The sequence below is a fragment of the Equus quagga genome, chromosome 6 (genome assembly GCF_021613505.1).
Source record: "Equus quagga isolate Etosha38 chromosome 6, UCLA_HA_Equagga_1.0, whole genome shotgun sequence".
In the NCBI taxonomy this organism is placed as follows: Eukaryota; Metazoa; Chordata; class Mammalia; order Perissodactyla; family Equidae; genus Equus; species Equus quagga.
Genome location: NC_060272.1, coordinates 108,190,496 through 108,205,318, shown reverse-complemented (window position 1 = coordinate 108,205,318; position 14,823 = coordinate 108,190,496). Strand labels below are relative to the sequence as shown.

General features: G+C 38.6%; 1 protein-coding gene across 3 annotated transcripts in view; it reads right to left on the bottom strand.

Moving 5' to 3' along the window:
* The window catches only part of IL33 (interleukin 33), a 156,613-nt gene that overhangs the window by 130,934 nt on the left and 10,856 nt on the right, over window positions 1–14,823 (bottom strand). For all 3 annotated transcript variants that reach the window (XM_046664902.1, XM_046664906.1, XM_046664905.1), the window contains one exon: window positions 4,670–4,877. The gene's annotated coding sequence lies outside the window, so the exon portion shown is untranslated. Of the gene's footprint in view, window positions 1–4,669; window positions 4,878–14,823 lie in introns of those variants that run through there.

Genomic DNA, 14,823 nt, shown 5'->3' with positions numbered 1-14,823 from the left:
AAAGGCTAACTCCTTAGGAGTAAATAAAGAGGTCTGGTTGAGAGAGGAATAATGCACAGCCAGAGTGGCAGGGACAGCATAGCCCACCATGAAAACTCAAGGACCAGAGACTGCTATTGAGAAGATGCAGAGAGGCATTCTTAGTTACAGAATTCTATTTCCCCTATCCAGATTCCAAACTAAACACAGAAAGAAGCATTTTTCATAATGCATTTCATGCCTCCTAAGCTTTAGAAATTCAGAAGGAATAAGGCTGAAGTATCCAATTATAATAGTGTTTCCTGGTGTGCATTCAACTTTCAGTTGAAATATCTGCTCTGGAATGGATTTCCTCCTTCCTCTTTCTTTGCTACCTCAAATTTTAAATCTTTAAGCTTTGTTTAAACCCAGAAGTCATCTCTCAAGAATATGTTAGGCAGAACAGAAGCCTGAAGCCCACCTGAATCCCAACCTCAGTCCCTGGGGGAATCACCTTAGAGGTTCTTGAAGTTAGCAGAGCATCTAGAATTTGGAGCACCCGGCAGCCTGAAAAGTAACTATCCAGTAAAAAACCTAGTACTGTAACTGACTTTTGGCTAACCAGAGGGAAGCAGAAAATCTTTTAAAATAAAATTTTTCTCCCAATTGTGAAAGTAATATAAACTTATTGTAGAGAATAGAGAATAAAGAAAAGCAGGAAGAAGAAAAAAATCATCCAAAGTCCTAACAATGACAAGATCTATTCATCTGATTTTGTTTCTTTCCAATCACTTTTATGCCTTTAAAAAATGGTTCTAATCTTATATTATATAGTTCATGCCCTACTTTTTTCAATAAGATAAAATATGTTAACATTTACTAAAATTTTAATAACCAAGACAGCATAGTATTGGCGTTAAGATATACTAATAGATGAGTGGAACAGAATTGAGTCCCGAAATAGACCCACACATACACTGTCAATTGATTTATGACAAAGTACCCAAGGCAATTAAATGGGGAAAGAAAAGTCTTTTCAACAAATGCTGAGGGAACAACTGGGCATTTACATAGATGAAAATTAATCTTGACCCACAACTCACACCATTCACAAAATTAATCCAAGATAGATCATAACCCTGATATAAAAGCTAAACTACAAAAGCTAAACACTAAAACTTTAACTATAAAGAAGAAAATGTAGGAGAATATCTTTGCAATCTGAGCAAAGCTTTCTTAGACCTAACAAAGGCACTAACCATAAAAGAAAAGAGTGATAGATTCATCAAAATTAAAACTTTTGGATCATCAAGAGACACTGTTAAAAGAATGAAGAAAAGAAGCTACAAATTCGGACAAAATATTTGCAATTCATATATCTGACAAAGGACTTGTATCCTGAGCATATAAAGAACCTCTATAAAATTCAACAATATAAAGACAAATAATCCAGATTCATCACCTACGTTCATTTTGGGTAGTGGGCCAGGTGGTCACAGGTAGCTCTCAGAAGACAGCTGGATGAATTAGTTTGGTAGGAAGCAGAAACATCTTTGACACAGAAGATGGCGTACAATCAGGGAAAGGAAACAAGGAGTGAGGGACAGTCTCAAGACATAAAGCAACTGGAAAATCCAATTCAATATAATTAAGAGTTGGATATACTTTACTTTTGCTAGGGGGTCTGTATCAGTCAGCTTTTGCTGTGTAACAACCATAAAATCTCAGTGGAATACAAGATGCATATAGCATTTATTCCTCACATGTCTGAGGTTGGATGAGGCAGCTCTTCTTCAGGCTGTGGTAGCTGGGGTCCCTTTACTTCACACTTCTTTGGATCAGCTGAGGTGGCTGTGCTCCACATATCTCATTTTAAGGCCCAGGCTGAAGAGGGAGCAGCTGCCCTGGAGACAATCTACTCATAACAATGGAAAATGCACAAGAGAGCAAGCTTCACTATAAGTGTATTTCAAGCTCCTCCGGGGCCAAGGAAAGTCATATTAGCTGGGACCAAAATTAGTGGGAGAGCCACCCACCTTTAGAGAAGTGACTCTGAAATGAAGGCAATTTTGCACCACCACCACCACTACCACCCCATATACACATCCAGGGGAGGAGAGTGGCAATGTCTGGAGGCATTTTTGGTTGTCAACACTGCAGGGAGTGGGAAGTGATATTGGCTTCTTATAGGCAGAGGCCAGGGATGCTGCCAAACATCCTACAATGCACAAGAAAACTCCGCTCAGCAGAGAATTACCCAGCCAAAAATGTTAATAGTGTTGAGGTTAAGAAAACCTTCATTAGAGGGAGGAATTGCAAAGTTAGGTGGCAAAGGGCATGGATATAGGGATGAATGAGGAAATGAGGGAATTAATCCAATCTACTATAGATCATAAATGTAGATTCTCCTATTATAATTCTTCGTTGAAAACCTAAAGATGATGAAAATATGGAACTTTTGACTTAAATTTATAAAACATTAAAAATATATAAACCTGGCATTCCAAGTCCCTTCAAAATTTTGAGTACTTATGTAAACAATCATGGCAGCAAAAGCATATATCAATGGTGAATGTTCACAATATCACTCCTAGAGCAATTCTGAAAAGAGAAAACTTCCGAAAATATTCTCAAAAGGCTAATCCCAACAACATTGCCCCATCTCAAAATCAATCTCAGTTAAATCATGAAAGGCTGGAGAGTCATGAGGTCTCCCTGTGGGCCAGGTATCAGGCTAGAAGTAGTAATTGCTATTAAGGTTAAAAACATTTCAGGGAAATACTCACTTAGGGGAAGGGTATTCAAGTCCTTGATATCTGGTTTGACCATAAATGACATTTCCAGTCAAGAGTTTATATGATAAGATTTTATATGATAAGACCATGGCTGCAATTTTGGATTTGTAATATACCTTGTCTTTGATGTTTCTCTTAGCAGTTTCATTTGCCTTATAAACAAAACAGATCAGAAACAAGACGAAAAGAGAACGAAGCTCTCATACTATTACAAAGCTTTGTTGTGAAGCTGAGGCATATTCTGTTGACACCATGAAATATCATTTTCGCTATGATGTGGGCCATTGAATGATGTCATTCAGCTAATATTCTTTGTTTCCCTATAGAAAAGAGAAAGTGACTATAAGACATGAGATGCAAATTTAAGGCTATAGATTTAAAGCAGAAGTCAGGATATTAACAAGTGAAAATTCCAGAGTATTATTAATACACATAAGGTGGGATTGGCTGATATGGGTTTTTGTTTACTGCATTTGCCTTTCAGGGGTATACTGGTTGGGGACTTAGCTGCCAACAATAGAATCCTCTCTAGATAGTTTAAGCAAAAAAAAAAAGAAAAAGAAAGAGAACTTGTTAAAGGATAACAGATAGTTCACAGACTTGCTTGGAGGATGAGGGGCCAGACTCTGAGGGCACATCGTCAAAGACAGTGTCCAGACACACTTTGGGGTGGGGGAGGCTTTTCTGAGTACATTACTGCCACTGTTATTTAGTACTTATGATACTCAGGAGCTAGTGCCAGAAGTCCTGTTACTAGTAGAACCTGACACTTCTGACACCACTTACGCCAAAAGATCAGTCTTGCTTTCTGTGGCCACCTCCTCACACACTGCACTTGGAGAAATCTGACCATGTGGACACATAACGATTAATAGAAGATCGGTCACACATTTGCACCCTAGCTTTAAGGGAATCTGACCATGCAAGTTTTCTGAGAAAGTCCTACTCATAATATGGAAAATTACTAAAATGAGAGAAAATATTTGATGTTGTTGTGTGGCCACTAATAGAGAATATCCACTACAGAAAGAAAGAATATCAAGGCGAAGGGAAAAACAATAGTAACCAGTGTTCCATGGCAAGAGCGAGCAGATGTGGGTTAAACAATAGCTTGGCAGGTCTGCAACACAGGGTGCTATAGATATGGAAGATGAGATGGTGCAGGATTCTAGCTTGTCTCACTAAGCCTCCTGAATCTCTGTCTTCTTGTCAAGAGAGCTGTCCACTCTGCAGGACTCATGGATGGTGCAAGGGCCCACAGTTGCAGCCTGGTCTTTAAAAAGGCAAGAGTTTCTATGAGATTTCTTCAGATCCTGTAAAGTGACTACCCCTATAATTTGAGATTCATGTCTTTGGCTTAAGGCTTTGGTCTCATTATGAAATGAAATTATTTCCAAAAAGGGTAAATATTCTATGCCCATCTGCCATTTACATCCAAATGTGGATGACTTTGAGATCCTTTCCTGCAAGCTCACCCCTTTTCTTTAAGTTAGATATTCTGTTACTTGCCAGTGAATGTATTATAACTGATAGAATTATTGGTAATTCTATATATATACACATATAATTCTATACATATCATGGGCAGAATTGTTGATAGAATTGATAGGGTATCACTCTTTAAACCAACAATAACTTAGTTAAAACTACATCATCTCAAAATAAAGAGTTGAGTGGTAGAGTGGACACTGTGCTATACCATCCAGATCCACTTTCAGGGATAGAGGATTTATTCCCAAACCTGGTATAAGTGCTGCTGGCTGACACACTTCATCTGTATCACTCTTCGGAAAGTACCTTGAGCATAGAGATCTGCCTGAACCAAGGGCATACTCCCTTCCTTGGGGACAGCCCATAATAGGCTGGTCAAATCAGTGACTGATCTACATGAGAACATAAAGGCTGGGCCAACTTACCTCTACTCAGGCCAACTCTCAATGGCCACACCGGCGTCAGAGCTCTTTGTGAGGTCAGCTGAGGCCTTTGCTGTGACTCCATCACAGCTCATCTCCCTCTGCCCAATCCTGCTTCCTTCTCTTCCACAACTACAGATTCCAAGAGCACCCCTTAATATACTTCCTGCATGCTGATCTCCATTTCAGTCTGCTTCCTGGGGAACTTCACCTGTGATAAGAGGTGTATTTATTAGAATTAGGTTCAGTAGCAGGTGATCAATAACCAACATAATATGAATTAAACAGCATCAAAACTTGTTCCTCCCAAGTCAAAGTCTATATCAGAGGCCCAGAGGTGGTATGGTGCATCACAGGAGGTGCAGAGACCAGGTTCTCTCTATCTTTTTGCTCTTCTCTGTGTAGATTTGACGTCATGGTCCAAGATGGCAATACACACATTCTAAACCACAAGACAGAGGAAGGGACAAAGAAGGAACAAAGAGCACACTTGTGCTGTCTCTTGAAGACTGTCCCATGAGTTGAGGGGGCCCAGGGGAAAAACTCATGTTCCTGTTAAAACTTTAGGCATTTACTATGTCTTCGATGTTTTTAGTTTTCTTGGCCCTGTGACAACCAGGTCATGCTTGGACCTGCTTTGACTACAGATCTTCTCTCTGGACTCAAGCTTACTAGGATGGCTCTCCTCACTGCCCACTCATTCTCCCTGGGCCAAATTCCTATTTCCTATACTCGCCCATCATTTGCTTCTGGTCCCAGCATTAGGCCTAGCACTTATACTCACTGCCACCAGCCCTTAACACCACACTTTAGAAACAAAATGTGACCTACAGCAACCCTTGTTATAATTTGTTCTCTTCTGACCCTCTCATTGCAGGCAGAATCACTGATTCCAAAAAAAAAAGGCTTGATCTTTAACCAAACTGCTAACTCATCACCAATTACTTTTCTTGCATAAAATCACCAGTTGCCAAAACATCTAGTTTGGCCATTTCAAATTATTTGGAATAATGAGTTTTCATATTTGGAATTTATCTTTATTTTCCTATTTTCATTTGTGCAAAGTTTCACAACAGGAGTCTCTTTTACTGATTGAGAACATATTTTGACTCTACAATAAAGGATATTATTTTGCCCTACTCTTTTCACCATAACTTGACAAAGATGGTGTTAGAAATGTATGACAACAAGTAACAGCATGGGCACTGACCAATCAGAATGGATGCGAACTGTAAGTAACCTGTGTGGCTGTACCAGCATCTGAATCCTGGCAGTGACCATGTGATGAACATCGTGGTGTTGTGTAGTCGCAGGAGGCAGTATCATGTGACAGTCAAGCATACAGGATCAAATCCCAACACTGCTGTTTACTATATGGGGCCTCAAGCTTTCCCTGAGCCTTAGTTTTCTTATCTGTAAAATAAAGATAAAGTCCCACCTTCAGAGCATTTATTAGGAACATTAGGGAAGATAATTCATGTGGAGTATTTGACACAATGCCTGACACATTGCAAAAAGTTCAAGCTACTTTTATGGTATTTAGCAGCTATATTTATTATCTTGGGCTCTTTTGCAAAATTCTTGTAAACAGTGTTGAGCAGAATGTCCAACATCACTTTTTGTAAATTCTTCTTAGTTCAATTCTGGTCACCTGATAAACAAAGGTCTATTTTAATTGGCCTGGAGGTACAATAAGCTAAATTTAACATTTGGTTATGAAGACTATGTTAGCCATCTTTGAACATAATTGTTACCTCTCTTCCTGTGGTATTTAAATTTTTATTTTAATAGCATAGTGGTTAAAAACACAGGCTCTAGAGGCTGACTAAGTAGGCTTGTAGCCCAGCTCTTCCACTTCCTAGCTGGGAAAACTTGGGCCAGTTGCTCTCCCGCTCTGAGCTTCATTTCTCTCATCTATAAAATGGATATAATCCAAATCACTTGCCTTGTAGATTCAATGATATACTTTAGAACATTTAAAACAGTGCCTGGCAGAAAGAGGAATCATTCAATAAACATTAGCTATCATTATTTTATTGTAAATGATCTCAACTCCTTTTGTGAAGTAGAGGCAATATAAATCATAAACTTAAACTATGATTAAACCACTAAAGGAACTTTTCCACTAATTTTTTCATTATATACGGTCCTGATTTTTTTGAAAAAGCCTAGAAAATGTTCATATTTACTTATGGCTGTATAAATAAGGATTCAAAAATATTCACACTACACTCAGATGTGTAGAAAGCACATAGTTTTTTCTTTTTTGGTGTATAATTAATCTGATTTCCTTCATATGCCCCCACTTGTCAAGTAGTAGAGCAAGGGCAGTAGCCAGATGTTCTCATGACAGCAGAAGTGAGACAAAGCTCTCAAATCTTTGTGGTGACTTCTGGATCAGTGCTTTTCTCTGCCACTGAGTAGCTGTTCTGGGTGCTCCCTAGTGCTGAAGGGTGACTGGTCTCATCCCTGTGCATTTACCCGCTGCTGAAGTCAGCAGTGGGATACCTCATGGTGGTATCTCTCAGCTCGGTTGGAACCTGGTGGCACTCTCTAGATAGCTCAGCCTTGCCTTGGCTCTCAACTGATGCTGAAGATTCCTCTAAGAGCCTGCCTTTCTTATGTCTAGTCCTGACCTGCGATGCCCACCTAAGTTATTTGCCATAGCAGACTCCACAGCAGGCCAACCTTCTGTGTGCCCTTTCAGAGACGCAGGAATTTTCCATCTTTCCCGCCTGGAAACCAAAGGCAGCTCAGGAAAACTAAACTTAGACCTACCTTCTGTGCAATCAGGCTGTGCCGCAAAGATCTTTGCTGTGGCTGCCCCTAGGTTGGTGTAGGAGCTCCCTCTGGAGCCCCAAATGTGGAATGAGGCAAAGCCCTCTGCCAGGGATGGTCCCATTCTGGCTAAAGCTCAGAGAGGGGAGACTAGGCCATTTCATACTCACCCCTAAATCTGTCTCCCTTCTCCTGCCCCACAATCCCCTAGGGCCATATGACAGTTAATTTTATGTGTCAACTTGACCGGGCTAAATGATGCTCAGATAGCTGGTAAAACATTGTTTCTGGGTTTGTCAGTGATGGTGTTTCTAGAAGAGATTAGCATTTGAATTGGTAAACTCAGTAAAGATGATTGCCCTCGCTGATGCCGGAGGGCATCGTCCAATCCATTACTAGTCTGAACAGAACAAAAAGGCAGAGAGAGAAGGCCAAATTTACTGTTTCCTTGAGCTGTGACATCTGTCTTCTCCTGCCCTCAGACATCAGACACCGGTGCTCCTGGTTCTTGGGCCTTTGGAGTTGGACTGGAGGTTACACCATTGGCTCCCCTGATTTTCAAGCCTTTGGGCTTGAACTGAATTACACCACTGACTTTCCTGGTCTCTGACTTGCAGATGGCAGATTGTGGGACTTCTCAGCCTCCATAATCATGTGAGCCAATTCCTATAATAAATCTCCTTTTATATATAATTATATATATTCCGTTGTTCTGTTTCTCTGGAGAACCCTGACTAAAACAGGAGGGACAACATTTAGACTTTCCACTTCCTCTAAGTCATATCCTCTTTCTTCCAAGTCCATAGCTGAACCTTAATGGTGGACAGAGTATGGGAGGAAAAAAAAATTGGTTTACCAGTGAGATGACTTAAATTGTAGGTAATCCAAAATGTTACCCCACCCCCCACATATGAACTGATTGAATTAGTAATTGGGTTATAGATTATTTTTGGTTTAAGTAAAAATGCAGTGTATGACTATTAATAAATTATTTCTTTTAGTCAAGAGGATAGTGTTATTCTTGTATTGACAGAAAGTAAGTTCTGACTCCTACTTATTGTAAAACTAAAAATAGAAATGTCTTCTTTACATTATCCTGCAAAAAGTAAAAACACAAGGGGTTTTCTGAGTGCTAAGGAAAACTAAAGTAAAGATTTTTTTTCTGTTATGGGTTAGAGCAGAAATGGAAGTAATCATGGAAAAAAAGTGTTTTCATTTAACCTTTCAAAAATATTAAATCTAATGATATATACTTGTAACAACTGGGAAGTTCCTCATTTGTCAGTGGTGAGAAAACAAATTTCTCAAAACAAATATCTTCAAGAGGACCATGGATAATAAAAATAAACTAATTAAATCATCTCTTTTTAAGCCATGAAGAATTTACAAAGCTATTTGGAACGACCACCTTTCTTCAAGCCCCATTTGCCTAAAAATGCTGAAAAGAAAGTGTTTCCTAAAAGAAAGTGTTTAGTTCTTTGCTGACCCACTCACAAATCCCCTTACCCCCAAACAAAAGGCCAGGAGAGTTAAATTTTCATAAAAACTTAGTGGTTAAGTTCAGCTCCCTCTGCTTCAGCGGCCCAGGTTTGGTTCCCAGGCGCAGACCTATACAGCTCTCTTAGCGGCCATGCTATGCTGGTGGCCCACATACTAAAAAACAGAGAAAGATTGGCACAGATATTAGCTCAGGGTGAGTCTTCCTCAGCAAAATGAAAAAACTGACTTGTAGGTGTGATAAAAAAATATTGTAAATTCTTTTTCTCACCAAAAGAGCTTAACTTACATGAGGATTGAGTAGCATAAATTCTGTATTACACTTTCCTCCAGTTTATTCATTTCCTGTGTCTTACAACCTTCTCTACATTAGTATTCATCCTTCCCTTCCATTAATTCTGTGGCTTGGTGTGTATTCTCACACATCTGACGCTGATCACCAGAAATTCACTTACGCAGTCCTTTAGCATTTTATTTTATGTATATGTTAATATTCTTTTTTAATGAAAAATTTCAAACATATACAAAAATAAATAAACCCCCACTTTCCTATCACCTTGCTTTAACAATGATAACATGGTCATCTTGTTTCATCTATACTACCATCCACTTCCCACCACCACCTTCTTCCTCAAATTCTTTTAAAGCAAATTGTTTCAAGTATGTGTTGCTTTTGCCAGCATAACCCGCTGTTTAATGTTCCTTCCTTGAATTCTTCCTGCAATTTCCATCATATGATTTTCAGTTCCTATTCAGGAGTTTATTTCTACTTTTGAACTTACCGTGTATATCTAATAAATGATTCAATCTAGAAGGAATTCAGTGCATAGTAAGTGTGATGTCTACATACAAAAATCCAGAATGGAGCTAACAGGAAGAAGAAAACCCTCACAACATAGACAAGAAAAATGATACCACAGTGAGCCTTCTGTGTGTTGAAGAGAACCTATACTACTGTGTAGAAGAAATGTTTGGGGAATTGGTTGGCTAACAGGTCCTCAAAATCTTGCGGTTTTGTGTTATGTACTTTAAAACAGTAAAACCCGTAACCAATCACATTTTATATACTAGATCATAACATCTTAGTTAATGGACTTGAATTTTATCTACTGGAATTTGAAACTTTCCCTTAAGACTAAGACTATTACAACCTTCTGTGGTCACATCAGCCCTTTGTTCTCAAGCTTCCCTGAGATCATTTGTATTCTTGTTCAAGGAGCTGGCGTTACTCTTCCTTATTCTTAAAGCAATAGCACCACCCTGTGGTAAGACCTCACCCTAGCGCCTAGAACTTTTTACAGCTGTTCTTAACATGCCAAGCAACTCTTTAGCAGTCTGATGCTGTTTGGGATGCCTTCTCAAATTAATGTTTTTAGATGCATATAATACAATACATGGTATTACAAAGGAAACAAATAATATGGAAATGTTGTAGCCAGGTGTCTGAGGACTCCAGTTAAGAAGCCACAATAGGAGACTAGGAATGTGAAATTATAGTTCCTTCAGAAGCAACTTTTCTCTATTATTCTTGTAATTAAGGATTGTTATTCCGATTTAGTTTGCAGACAGGCCTTCAGGAATCACATAATGGTTTTGGCTTAATCTCTATGAATATTTATATCCATAATATGTACTATTAGAAAGGAGAGGGTATTGGAGACAGAAGGGGAGTTTCTAGCCAATAAAAACGATGTGAACAGTGAAAAAATGTTGGGTTTTGTACCCAGGTCCTTTAAATACTTGAAATTTGGATACTCTTGCCAAGAAGAAAAGATAGATTTCACAGGGTACTCCTGAAAGTGTGGTCTTGCAATATAAGGGCTTACCCTGCATGCTTTTATGGGGCCTACAAAGTAGGGCAAACTGGAAAAGTAATGCTATTATATACAGCTCTGCTAGGGTAAATTTCACTCCGGAGGGCTCAAAATTAAGTTCCCTCAGAGGGCTAATGAAATAGCTGTAGGTACCACAAGAGGGCACCGTAAGGGCTGTTACCAGTCAGGAGACAGGTGGTTATTGGATTGCAGCCCCCTGAAATGGGGGCTCAAGGAAGAGGTGGGGGTATAGGAAGGAAGAAAATTAACATTGCAGATCTTAGAGTATAAGTAAATATCAATAATAAAACCCTACCTAATATTTCAGTCTCTCCTATCTCCTGGGTACACCGTCAATTGCACTTTCCAGCCCCCTTGTAGTGGGTGAGGCCAAATGATTGGCACTGGCCAATGAGTTGTCAGTGGGAGTGACATGTACCTCTTCTGAGTCAAACATTTAATCGTCAATGTGAGACCCTCTAGCATTCTCTTTCCCTTTGACATAAAGAAGGACAATAGTCAACATGGTAGCTACTCTGTCCGCCTGGGTCCCTGAGTAACTACAATGGACAGAGTTCCCCCGCGGACCCTCAGTGGACATGTACCATGATTGAAAAGTAAATCTCACTTTAAACCACAGATATTTGGGGATTCTTCATTACTGTAGCATGACATAATCCATCTTGACTATCACAGCCAGGTACTCAACTAAGTGCTTTAAGCGTTTTCATGTTCACTCCTCTCAACAGATTTATTCCTGTTTTTTCCCTTTTTCAGATGAGGAAACAGACTTAGAGGGTTTAAGGACTTACCCAAGGTTCATGAAACAGGGTAAGTCCTTTGACTCTATATGGTGTATAGAATAGTATATTGTATACAAAATTATATATATGTAATATATAATTACTATGTAATCCTACCTCTGAAGACCTGTTGGAAGCTGTATTTCGTGGTCCCAAAAGAGAAAGGAAAAATTCTTGGAAGCAGGAAGGCCAAAGAGAGGATTACTGAAACTAGTTTCTAGCCTATGGATCCTGATTTATTCTCAACATTTAGCAGATAAGATTTCTACCAACCTCTCCTCACTAATTTACACTGGATTCCTCTGCTCTTTTCCCACAAACACTCCCTGGGTTTTGCAAGTCTTCTACCTGGATTCCTTGCCTCTAGCCTCTGCCTCCTCCTAGTCACACTGCCTCCCAAATTATCTTTTCAGTTAGTGGTTCTTAACTCTAGCTCCCCATCAGGACCACCAGTGGAGGTTTGCATATACACATGCATAGCTCAGTAGGGGCCTGGGGAAACGTATTTTTCTTGTTTGGCTACAACTAAGGACCATAATATGAGAGACTCTATTTCATGTTTTCACCCTATCAGGCCCCAGTTAACCTTTTCTAACTTATTGCTCATACAACCCTCTCCCCATGCCTCAGTTACAGTAGAGAAAGTATCTCTTGAATGAAACATTAAGGATATTTTTCTGTCTCCGGGCCTCTGCTCCAGTTGTTCCCTTTACCTGGAATTTCTTCCTCTTCCCCACAGGTAAAAGTTCTACTATCCTTCAAGTGCTACCTCCTCCATTTAGTCTCCTCGTGCTGCCCCAAGTCAGAATACATACTTGATTCCTTGGGCTCCACCTGTATTTGGATGCATCTCTACCATGCTTTTGATTATTCTGCCTTTATTACGTTTATTTACACGTCTGTCTCCCCACTAGCCTGTCAACTCCAGAAGGGAGGACTCCGTATTTATTTTTTTCTTTTTTGCCCACTGTTATCTTATTTTAGTATTCCACAAAGCACCTCTCACAATGCTTGATATGTAGCAAGTACTTAATACTTTAAAATGCAATTTAAATTGATGAATTAAATATTTATTCACTCATTCCACAAATATTTATTTAGTGCCTATTATGAGCCAAGCACCAGAGATACAAACAGGCAAAAATCCCTCCCTTTGTGCAGCTTGCATTCTAGGGGGTAACACGAACAATAAATGTGATAAATAATTATATATGTAGTATGTTAGAAGATGCTAAGTGCTAAGGAGAAACACCAAGCAGAAGTGGTAGATGAGTATCTATTTGAGTGATTTGTATGCAGATTAAAGTTTGAGGAGCTGCACTATAAATGAAGCAATATTCCTTATAGGGATTCTCTTCAAAATGATAAATGGAGGTACATGTCAGACCCCAAACCAGCTCTTTATGGGAAGCAGGGAGATTCCAGACCAGTTTCTTAGAGGTTCAGAACCAAATGCTAACATCACACAGGAACAAACTTACAATGGAATCAAAGCACTTCCTAAGAATTTTTCCTCTTATTTTTAGACAAGGGTGTGTGTATATATGCTGCCTGTGTGTGTGTGTGTGTGTGTGTGTGTGTGTGTGTGTGCTTATGCGTTTTGATGTGTGATTAGAAGGGGGGAACTAAACTCGGTTTTGTTTCGCTTTGTTTTTTAGCATCTGTAACGTTAGGCATTGCACTACTGTAGCAGGATTAAATCTACTCCACAAATAAGGATCTAACAGAAAGATTACATTTGTATTTAATCAAATTAAATTAGTTTCTACTTCAAAAATATATGTACTACTTTTTTTAATCAAGAGGAAAATAAATTTCCAAAAGTCTGTATGTCCCATATTGCTCAGTCATTATTTAGCCTCTCTCCCTGTAACAGACATCTGGAGCCCCACTTCAGGTCCTCTAATCTTCAGCTCCCATGCCCGTGATGGCTGTGGCAAACAGGTCCCTGCAGACTTGTTCTCTGAATGTTCACACCAGGGACAGCTTGAGAGCCAAAAAGACTAAGTTCCAGTCTTGTTCTGCATTTTCTAGCTGTATGACCTCAGACAAGTTACTTGACTTCTCTGAGCCTAGGAAAGGTTCTGTACACATTGTCAATGGATGACTTGTATTGACACTAATCTAAAACGGTTTTTTTTTTATCATTCTCTAAAAGTACTCATTGATCCAGTCATTTTTCTATCTTTAAGATTTTCATGAATGTTGTTGACACATCATTTTCTCCATTTTTACAAAAATGCTTAAGTAAAGTCCAAGTAAATGCCACAAACTTAGAATGTTGTGTTAAATTGCTAAGTAAATTAACATCTTTAAAATAAATCAGAAATCTAAGAAACTTTACAGGAAAACAAAAAGAAGCCAACGGACATAGAGTTATGTTTTTATACAAAGCATATGTAGTATGTATACATTGCATATCCTCTTTTTTCCACATAAGCATTTCAACATGTATTAAAATATCATGGTCTATTCAACAATTATTCTACCCATTGTTGAGTTATTGTCCATTTTTTCAGTACTCTGACATACGTCCATTGCAAATAACATGCACCTCATTTTTGTTTTCTTTTGTAACATCTACTTAAGATCTATTGCTCACAGTGGAATTGCTGCATCAAAGACTTTTGTAACCACCATTCTGGATCCTCAGCTAAGTCATCAGGGGCCACTAGCAACAGATCACTTACCAACAGTCCACCAATGTTGTGTTGCTGGTGTGACTTATCTTGGGTAATTAATGAGAGATGTGATTGTGCCTCTAATTTGCTTTGCTTTAATTACTACCAAAATGGGGAATTTTTTCCTGTCAAGATTATAGTCTATATTTCTTCATTGGTAAACCACCTGCTCTGGCCGTTTATCAAATAGGATATAAATCTTTTGTACTTTTTAGTCTATGATTTTTCAAATAATTTCACTGTTACCATGTAGTCACATCTGTAAATTGTCCTAAAAGGGTCTTAACGGTATTGATCTTATACATTTGTATAAATATATTTGCATAAATTAGCACATTGAGGATAATAATATTTCCATATTTTAAAATCTCTTTTTTTGTTAAACTACCTTTCTAATCCTTGGTTTTAATAATTTCTGTTTTTTCTCTTTTCAAAACTAATAGATTCTATGAGTTCATGTAAAGATCCTAGCATGAAACAGAAAATATATTTAGAAAGTGTTACTCAAGAGATTGTACTGAAAGGATTATTTACAAAGACTCAGGCAAGGTTAAGAGAACACAACAAAGTACAGGGACTAAGAA